Here is a 9,964-nt window from a genome sequence, read left to right on the forward strand (position 1 = left end):
AGTTGGTTAAATTAAGGCTTATTTTATGTAGATACTTAGATCATGACATAGCCCTGTGTTGGCTACTTTTCATAGCATTCATTAAAATCCTAGAGGAAAGGGACAAATTTATGCTGAAGGTGAAGAGAGTTGATCTTCATGTCTGAAAGAAGAAAATGAACAAATTATAACTTTGCTAAAGGCTAAGAGAGACATAATTTTATGCCTGTAGAGTTAATGTGATCAGGGTCTGTGTTAGTGGTGTTAGCAGGAGATATGATTTAACATAGCATTATCTCCCTTAACGTGAGCCCACCTGCAAACATTCCTGTTAAGCTCTCCCTGGCTGAAGAAGACTTCTCTCATTGTGAAGACTGAATTGATACAAAGCAAGGTGCAAGGAGAAGATAATCATTCCTTCTCATTCAGAGCCAGTAGAGTCTACTTCAATACAGAGGCCATTAAAATGATTGCAGAGATAAGTACAATGCCAAGATCCAGATACCCCTAGATTCAACGAGACTCTAAGCAATATATCTGGCTGTGGAAATGAGGTAAAGAAAATATACTGAGAGCTAAACAGGGTATTTTGAAAGAGTTTCTGCTAAAGATACAACCTAGTTTAACATTTATGTGACTGTTCAAATTCTAAAGCCATACCCAGACTACAAAATGTATACCACAGGAGAAGAGTTGACAGAACTGAACATTTCCCAAAGAGATAAACTCCTATGTTGCCAATTACAGGTCTTACTACAGAGGACAATGAACAGGGGAGATCCTACCACAGGGCTGGATCAGAGGTCAGCAATTTGGCTGCCTAAAGAGCTCTCGCCTCCGCCAAGGTGTCATGGCCCAACAAGGTGTAGATGTACTAGGCAAATGGCTACTGTGCTGTTGCCCATATCCCAGTTTTCAAATGAAAGCTTTTATAATATTTTTTCTAATATCCACACTGTTGTATATTATATAGGGTTGAGGTAGATAATTTGTATTTCATCCACAGGATGCTGGGCCACGAATATGAATTCTGTGATTCAAGGATTTTATAACTGTTCAAGTTGACATTCAACCATGAAAACAACAGGCAATTGTGTTTAAGCAGGCAAGAATCTTCAAGATCCTTTTGTAAAACGATCTTCTTTTTTCATGATGGCAAAAACCAGTCAACCAAGAGATAAAACAAAATATATAAAACTCAGAGAAATTTTATTGAAAGTGAGGAATTTTCTGAGCATTGGAATATTTAAATAAAGAACATACATATGAACGACAGCTGGGGTTAGTTATATAAAGGCTGTAAAACCTAGATAGAATGAAAACTATATCATAAAAATAAAATGGCAATGAGGATAGAAGAAATCTGAGGAAATCTAAGAAGAATTTCCTTATCCTTTAAAGTAGAGCATTAAAGACAGTTATTATGTACATAGTGTATCCAGTGTCTTCATATTTTAGTTTATTATATTTCCACTTTATTGAGGTGTGATTTACAAATAAAAATTATACATATTCAAGGTATACAACATGATGATTTAAATGTGTATACATTGTGAAATGATTACCACAGTCAAATTAATTATCATATCCATTACCTCACATGGTTACCACTTGTATATAGGTGGTGGGAACACTTAAGATCTACCCTCTTAAGAAATTTCGTGTAAATAATATAATACTAACTATAGTCACCATGCTGTACATTAGATTCTTAGAACTTATTCATTTTATAAGTGGAAGTTCGTCTTGATATTTTAAATAACCTTTTTCTTGTAACATTTCAAGAACCATGCAATATCAAATATCTATGTTAAAGACATATTCTCTTTGTATTCTAACATCCTCATGATATAAATATGCTTAGACATTTGTATGATTTATATTGTTAGGACATAATATGAAATTGAGACTTAACCCTGGGAAAGATATAACCACTGGGTAATTTGAAGTAGGAAGCAATTATTCTAGTAGCGTTGGTTGCGGTAGGTGAATTGTAGTATGATCAAAAATAAATGAGAAAGGTAAGCATGGTAATGATTAAGGAAATATTAGATGTAAGGGTGGTGAGATTTAGGATACACTTTGAAGAAAGAGCACATAGCTATCAAGTATGAAGGAAAGAGAACTAGGAATAGCTCCCTTTTTTTTTTTTCTGAAGAATTGTGTGCCTCTTACTGAGATATTAGCATTAAATGATGATATTTATGAAGCACTTAATACAAATATATACAGACTCATTTGAGTTTCAAATGAATCAAATTAACACTATTGAATAGTGTTGTTATTATTCCCATTTTCCAGATAGAAAACTGAGGAATGGATAGGTTAATAACTATCCACTATATCATACAACCAGTAGTAAGTAGCAAAGCCAAGAATTGAACATTTGTAATTTCTTAACAATCATGCTTTTAAACAGAATTGTATAAATGGAAAAGACTATGGAAATAAAAGTTCAAGTTCCATGGTAATGCTCATATGTCTATTAAACATGCAAAGGGCAAGAACTTCAATCTTCTAATATGATGATCAGGAGGCAGTCATAAAAAATTAATTAGAAAATATTTATATATTAAAATTTGATATAGGCTGCTTATAGCAGAATGGACTTATGTGTAACTTATTTGACCTCCTTTTGTTGACCATTTAGCCCCTTGGTAGTGTCTCCAATAGATCAAATCACGGAATCAAAATGTATTTTTTTTATCCAAGTGAAGAAACTGAATAAACAGTGCATTATCTCAGGCCATATCACTCTCAAGGAAAGGAGAGATTCTTGTGTGTTTTGGACCTTTTATCACAATTTGGTTATATCAATAATTACAATTCATACTTTTATATAGTATTTTACTTAGCTTTACTAAGCACATTCTTATACTTTATATCAGTTTGATTTTAAGTCTCACATTAACGCTACGATGAATATAGTATAGGCATTATTATTCTGCCTTCAGAAGTGAATCTATTTATCCTCAAATAGGTTAAGTGACTTGTCCAATATCAACCTGAAAATTGGTGGCAGAAATGGGATTGTAACTAGAGTTTCTTTAGTTCATACTGTCGTTCATTCCAAGGACTTTAGATATAACATTAGAATTGGGAGTTCTGTCTGAATCTAATGTGTCCACGTGGCAGCACTATGACTACATGTAATTTAAATGTGCTATGGAGTATGTTAATACAAAATTCTATGTGGTTTAAGGGCATACTTGATGCTGATTGAGTTTTTGGTTGGTTTTGCATGTATGTGAAGACAGGATTGTTCAAACTTGATCCTCAAACAACATCCTATCACCCCCACAGCATTCTGAGTGAAAATAAATGATTAAGTATGCAGAGACTATGTTTAATCCCAAACCCTATGAATCTCCTAGCCTTGGAGTGGCCTGGATTGTGGGCAAACATTCGACTTATTTTAGCCTGCTTTAAACTTAAGCCAATGGTTCTCACAGTTTCTTTCCAGTAATACATCACATTCTACTCGTGCCATTTCCATGACCATATTCAGATTTTAAAGTTCACTCATTGTGGTTGAGGATTTTATTTTTCAAAATTTTATTGATACATAATAGTTGTACAGATTTATGGAGTACCTGTGATATTTTGACATATGGGTACAATATATAATTATCAAATCAGGGTAATTGGGATATCCACCACCTCAAGCATTCATCATTTCTTCATTTCTTTCTGTTAAGAATATTTCTGTCTCTCTCTCTTTTTGTTTTTTATAGAGAGGAGGTCTTGCTCTGTCACCTAGTCTGGAACACAATAGCACAATCATACCTCACTGCAGTCTCCTACTCCTGGACTCAAATGATCCTCCTGCCTCAGCCTCCTGAGTAGTTGGGACTACAGGCATGTGCCACCATGCCTGGCTAATTTATTTTTATTTATTTTTATTTTTTTAGAGATGGGGTCTTGTTGTATTGCCCAGGCTTGTCTCAAACTGGCCTCAAGCGATCTTACTGCCTTAGCCTCCCGAGTAGTTGGGAATATTCTAACTATTCTCTTTCAGCTATTTTGAAATATACAAAAAGTTATTGTTAACGATAGTTGCCCTACCATGCTAGCAAACACTGGAACTTATTTCCTTTATCTAAGTGTATTTTTGTGCCCGTTAACCAAACTGTCTTCATCCCCCAATACTCCGTACTCTTCCCAGAGTTTGTGGCTCTAATTCTTAAACCTGCTTCCTCTTTTGATAAACCTAAACACTCAAGACTTCCCTAAAGACACGACTTTTCTCCCTCTGCCCCTGGAAATTATGAAAAGAGCTGTCACTAAACTTCCCACCGGAAATCACTGACCCATGCTACATGCAGACCTCCTTTGCATCTGGGCTCACAACATATTCCTATTCCTTACATATTAACATGGCAATGGTAAGAGGCAAGGAATAAAAACCGAAAGGAGAAAAGAGACAAATGAAGTAATAGATTTTCTCCAAAACTTACCAAAGAGATGACTAAACCCACTGATTTCACCTATAAGCATCCCCAAGATAAAGATCTCTTCCAAGCTGCAGATAGCTTTTTTCTCCTTGCACACCGATTTCAGGGGAATTTGTAATTCAAAAGAGAACTAAACACTTTTGAAGCAGGATCCCAAAATAAAAAACAGAAAGAGAAAGCAGGCTACATGGAGGAAAGCACAGTTAATGCTGATAGTTAGCATCTAAAAACTGGATACCTTAGTTCCTTGACATCAAGTTTTCTGCTTGACCCAAATGATAACTCATTCTCCTAGGGGTTGAAGTAGATTAGAGCAAGAAAGTTGTAAAATTAACAGTGGTAAAAACAGAGACATTGCAAACAATGTTCTCTTTGCTTTTTAATGAAAACATTCTAAGCATTTAAATTGTTAAAAAAAATGCTAGTTATAAGCATGTCTTGCATTATAGCTTATGTCTTTCCTTGGGGCACATTGTATTCGTTTTGCTTACTTGTTCTCTGGTCTGCAGTTTTATACAACAATTGATCACAGAGATCCCTGGGTTAAGTAGTGAGGGAAATCATTCTACCTTAAGCATGTTAAGTTTGGATGAAAGCACAGAATTCTAGAAGAAATTGAAACTTACAATTGTGCTTGATTGGCTTTAACCCTTCAACATATTGCGTAGAAGTACATTGGGTAATAATATATACTGTTTCACTATGCATATGTTAAAATGTAAAATCCTTTCAATGCAAACAGCACTTGTCACTCCATCAACTACTCAAATTGTTAGAGATGTATCAACCAACCCTAACTACCCTCTGCAGGCAATCTGGAGCCAGCCTGCTGTTTAATAACCAGCATTTAACAAGAAATAACATGTAGATGTGGTGTGTAGTTTAAAACATTGTGTTAAGCATCATTAAAACTCAGTCTCCTAAGAGCCTTATTAAGAGTCCTTTCCTCACCATAATAAAACATTTCTCTGTGACTGTTTCGATCTAGTTGCTAACAATACAAACAAAATGCCTCTTAATTTAGCATCCCACTAGAGGGCCATTGTGATTGTAGAACTGTAAAGGCAGGGAGAAAAAAAAAAAAAACCCTAAACCACCCTTCCCAAATCCCACCTAATCACTGAAACAGAAGCACTGGGAGCCGTTGATTTTAGGATTTATTTTTACAGATTTTTCCCCTTTCCTTACACTTGGTGTGTGGTTATTATTTGGGGCTGTGTCTTTGTTCAGTACTATTGTGGAAGTTTGCCGATGACTTAGAAATGGGCCCTGCCTCACGGAGGCAGCAATACGCAGTTGTTGGATGGGCTGATGCTGTTCCCAAGACAATGCATACATGAAACTTCTATAAAAATTCATGTGGTCTTGATGCTAACATTTATTTGAAAAGAAAATGAAATTTGCTTACCCTACAATTAGCCTGAAGTTCTCTCATCCTGTTATTACACAAGAAAATACATGCATAATTGTGTCAATTAATAGAGATAGTAATTCAAATCTTCTATGACAGAAACACAGAACAATCCGCTTCTGTTTCAGATCCTCCTCCTTTGAAAATGTGTATGCCAGTTTTCTCAGCACAACTATCCTCACTGCGTTATAGACAGTTACAGAGTTAACAAAATCGACAAGCCACAAAAATATTTTCATAGAGGATGCTAACAAATTAGATTTAGGGGAATCTCATTCTAATATTTCAATCTATTGAATAGTTCTTCTAAGCCTGCAATATGTAAAGTGAGTCAAGTGAAAATATTTCAAGTGACCAGTTGATTGAACTTGACCTTTGCTTTCTTTTGAAATGGACCACCAAGGAAGAAGAAAGTATTTTATCTCATTTTTAGTTAGTCTTGCCTATGAGATTGAGACAATATGCCATGCATGCGTCTATTTTCATTCATGCTGTTTTTATACAAATGCTGAAAGGAAGAAGTATTTGTACCCCAGACTGTCAAAACTTCCCTAAAATATGGAATAACTCTCAAAGGTTTGTTAAATTCATAGTATTTGCCACTAAAATATATTGAGGTTCAGGAATATAGTGTTTGATATTCAACAAAACATATTAAATCACACTTTTTAGTTAATGGAATAGGATTTGCCTTTAAATTAAATTTGAGTAGTTGAAAATATTTGGTATTCCTCACAAACATCAAAGTTGTCTCGTTAAAATAAGCACTTGATTTTATGCTGTTTTAGTCATATGAGCTATAAATACTATTCTTAATATGAGTTGGCAGGCCGTATAAATTAATGAGATCACTCTTGTAAATTTTCTCTAGAAACATTTGGGTTGAACCATATGAAATTTCCATTTTGTAGTTCAAAAATGGTCAACAATCAGTAAGTTCATATGATTCAACTGTCTCTCCTTGAGATTAAAGTGGATTTCAAATTCACTTTAATAATGGTATATCTCAATACAAGGACCATGGTTCAAACAGCCTTTCCTCATGAAAGGATGACTAACACATGCAGATTTCTGTAACACATTCTTCCTTAAAAATCAGGAGAAGACAAACAAAATCTTTGTAAGTGAACTAAGCATTTCTTCAAACAAGTTCTATTTGAAAGTGCATGTTGATAGTGAAGGACAAAAGCAATTGAAGATCGAATTACTTACCTATAAAGGTGACATCTCAAAACAGTGCCTAATGTTTATTAGGGTAGACCGGTGTAGTTTTTCTCTCTATCTTATCTCTGAATAGGTAAGACTGTGAATGCACTACCTTTTCACCACATTAAAATTCACTCTGGGCCCAGTAAAATCTGCCAGTTGATTCCCAAGAGGCCCTCTGGGGACAGAGCCATTAGTGAAATGCACAATGTAATTAGAGTGTAGACTGTGAAATTTATTCACAGTTGTATGATATGAGATTTTTACCTGCACTCAACTGTGGTTTTTCTTTTGAAATCCCTCCATATCATGTTTTTCTGCAGCATTTTTCTTCCATGCCTCTTCTCAAGGTATGTGTTTCAACAATTTAGAGAAGTTACACAATATTCTATTTCAGTAGAAAGTATGTCATCTAAAGTTAGCCCATAATAAAGGTCTTATGGAATTCACAGATTTAATATAAATGAGGTCATTATATTTTAACTCTTATAAATAAAATTTCAAATAGAGTTTATGATAATTTTCCAGAAATGGAGAATCTCACAGAATAACTTGCTGTGTTCTAATGTATTGATGTGCAGTAAAACAAATTAAATGCTAAATGTGAATTTCCATTCATTTAAAAACGATTTTAAAAAAATACTTCCTGACAGGCTGTACTGGTTATTGTAGATCCAAAAAATGCAAGGATACAGACTTTGCCCTCAAATTATTTACTGCATAGTGGGTGGTCTGAAAAGCAAACGTAAGCACTAAATATGGAAAAATGCAAAAGGCAGTGGGACCATAAGGGGAACAGGTTTGTTTACCGAGAAAATTCTTTTTACTTGTTGAGACTTGAATATTAGGAAAATATCTTCCAGGTGAAAGAGACCAAATAAATAACAAACCCACAATTACAAAACCTTGAACAAATTTGGAATGTTTGAGTACTATAGTTCAGATTGTTGAAGAATTAAGTGCCATAGAGGGAAAAATTGAGAGTAAAGAGCTGGCTGAGTAGTGAGGTCTAGATCTTATAGGACAGTGCATGCCATGAAAATACATACAAATTTCACTCTTCATAGAAGTGCAAGGCAATTCACGAATTTTGAGCAGTTGAGGGATATAGTACATTTAATTGTGAGTTTGATTTATCTGATGGCAGTGTGGATAAATAAATTGAACAGGGGTGAGACTGAGGAGTGAGGTGTGACTCCAATAGCCCAATAAAGAGATGATAAATGTCCAAACCAGTGAACCTGAAGTCTGTTGGAAGCAGAAGCATGGATAGGAGAGAGATTTAGAAAATGGAGTTGACTGGACTTAACTAATTGAATATGAAGTGCTGGGTAAAAAGAAAAAAAGATTTAGGATGATGTCTGGTAAGACCCTCACATTTCTTTCAATTCTCATCTATATCCTGGAGGCCATCTAATTATTTCTTCAGCCATTTTCATTTCTATTATCTACTTCAACACATTGTGCTCCCGGGTTCTCTTGCTCCCAGAGGTACTCCGCTTTGGGTGTACCTTACACATGCCATCATCATTTGCTTCCCTCTTAGCTCCAGCTATAAACCTGTTTTTCAGGCTTAAATATCATTCTTCTTTATTTCCTATATCCAATAACTATGTAGTTCTATACATTTTCTTAAAAATATTTCTGAAATCTCTCTACTACTTTTTATTCCCACTCCCACAAGATTCTTGTGAAATACCATTTTAACTCATCTCCCAGTCTTGCCTTCCTTCTCTCCTGCTCTCCAATTCACACTTCACACTGAAACTAAAAAATGTTTCAGTACGTAACTAGACACACCTGAAATCGTTAAGCCTGGTTTTTAAACTTTGATCTCTGCCACCTTCTCAAACCAAATCTCACACCAGTGACTCTGCCCTCCATACAAGTAATTTCTGTAATTTGGCTGTACTGGTCTCTCTTCCTGCTTCAGGAACTTCACCATGTGCTTTTCTCACTTTCTGAAATGCTCTTTCTCTTCTCCCACCTCTTAACAAAAATAACTCTAATGTTTCTGAAGCCAGCTTAGGTATCACTTCCTTAAGGAAGTGTTTGTGATCACTCCAGAATAGAGTAATACCCTAGTCATAAGTTTACATCATTTTGTTGTATCACTGAATAAATACACTTAACAGGAAATAATGTGAGAGTGTAAAGTTGGAGTGTTATGTTTCTGCAATGGCATGGTCGTAGGTGAAGGGATAAAGTGGAATGGAGGGAAAGGTAATTAGAATTTAAGAGGTCCAGTATCTGTGAGGTTGGTTTGTTACATGTGTCAGATACAAGGATATTAAAGAACAGCAAGATAATAGCAAGCCCTAGAGGGGTGACCAATAGGGCAAACTAGGTACAAAACTCTGTAATGAATTCAAAGGAGTTCAATGGAGAGTGACATTAGTCTAATCGTGAGGACATTAAAGAAGGAATTTTTTTTTAATGTGTTGTCCTTGGCTGCTTAATTTTTGTTTTATTTCAATATGTTTTTTGGAACAGGTGGTGTTTGGTTATATGAATAAATTCTTTAGTGGTGATTTCTGAGATTTTGGTGCACCCATCACCCATGCAGTGTACACTGTATCCAATGTGTAGTCTTTTACCCTTGCCACCCCCTACCTTTCCCTGAGTCCCCAAAGTCCAATGTGCCATTCTTATGCCCTTATAGCCTAGATCTCACATAGGACTGAGAACATACGATGTTTGGTTTTCCATTCTTGAGTTACTTCACTTAGAATAATAGCCTCCAATTTCTTCCAGGATGCTAAAAATGCCATTATTTCATTCCTTTTTATGGCTGAGTAGTATTCCATTATACACACACACACACACACACACACACACACACCCCACAGTTTCTTTATTCACTTATTAATTGCTGGACATTTGGACTGGTTCCATATTTTTGTGTGCAGGTATC

The sequence above is a fragment of the Macaca mulatta genome, chromosome 5 (genome assembly GCF_049350105.2).
Source record: "Macaca mulatta isolate MMU2019108-1 chromosome 5, T2T-MMU8v2.0, whole genome shotgun sequence".
In the NCBI taxonomy this organism is placed as follows: domain Eukaryota; kingdom Metazoa; phylum Chordata; class Mammalia; order Primates; family Cercopithecidae; genus Macaca; species Macaca mulatta.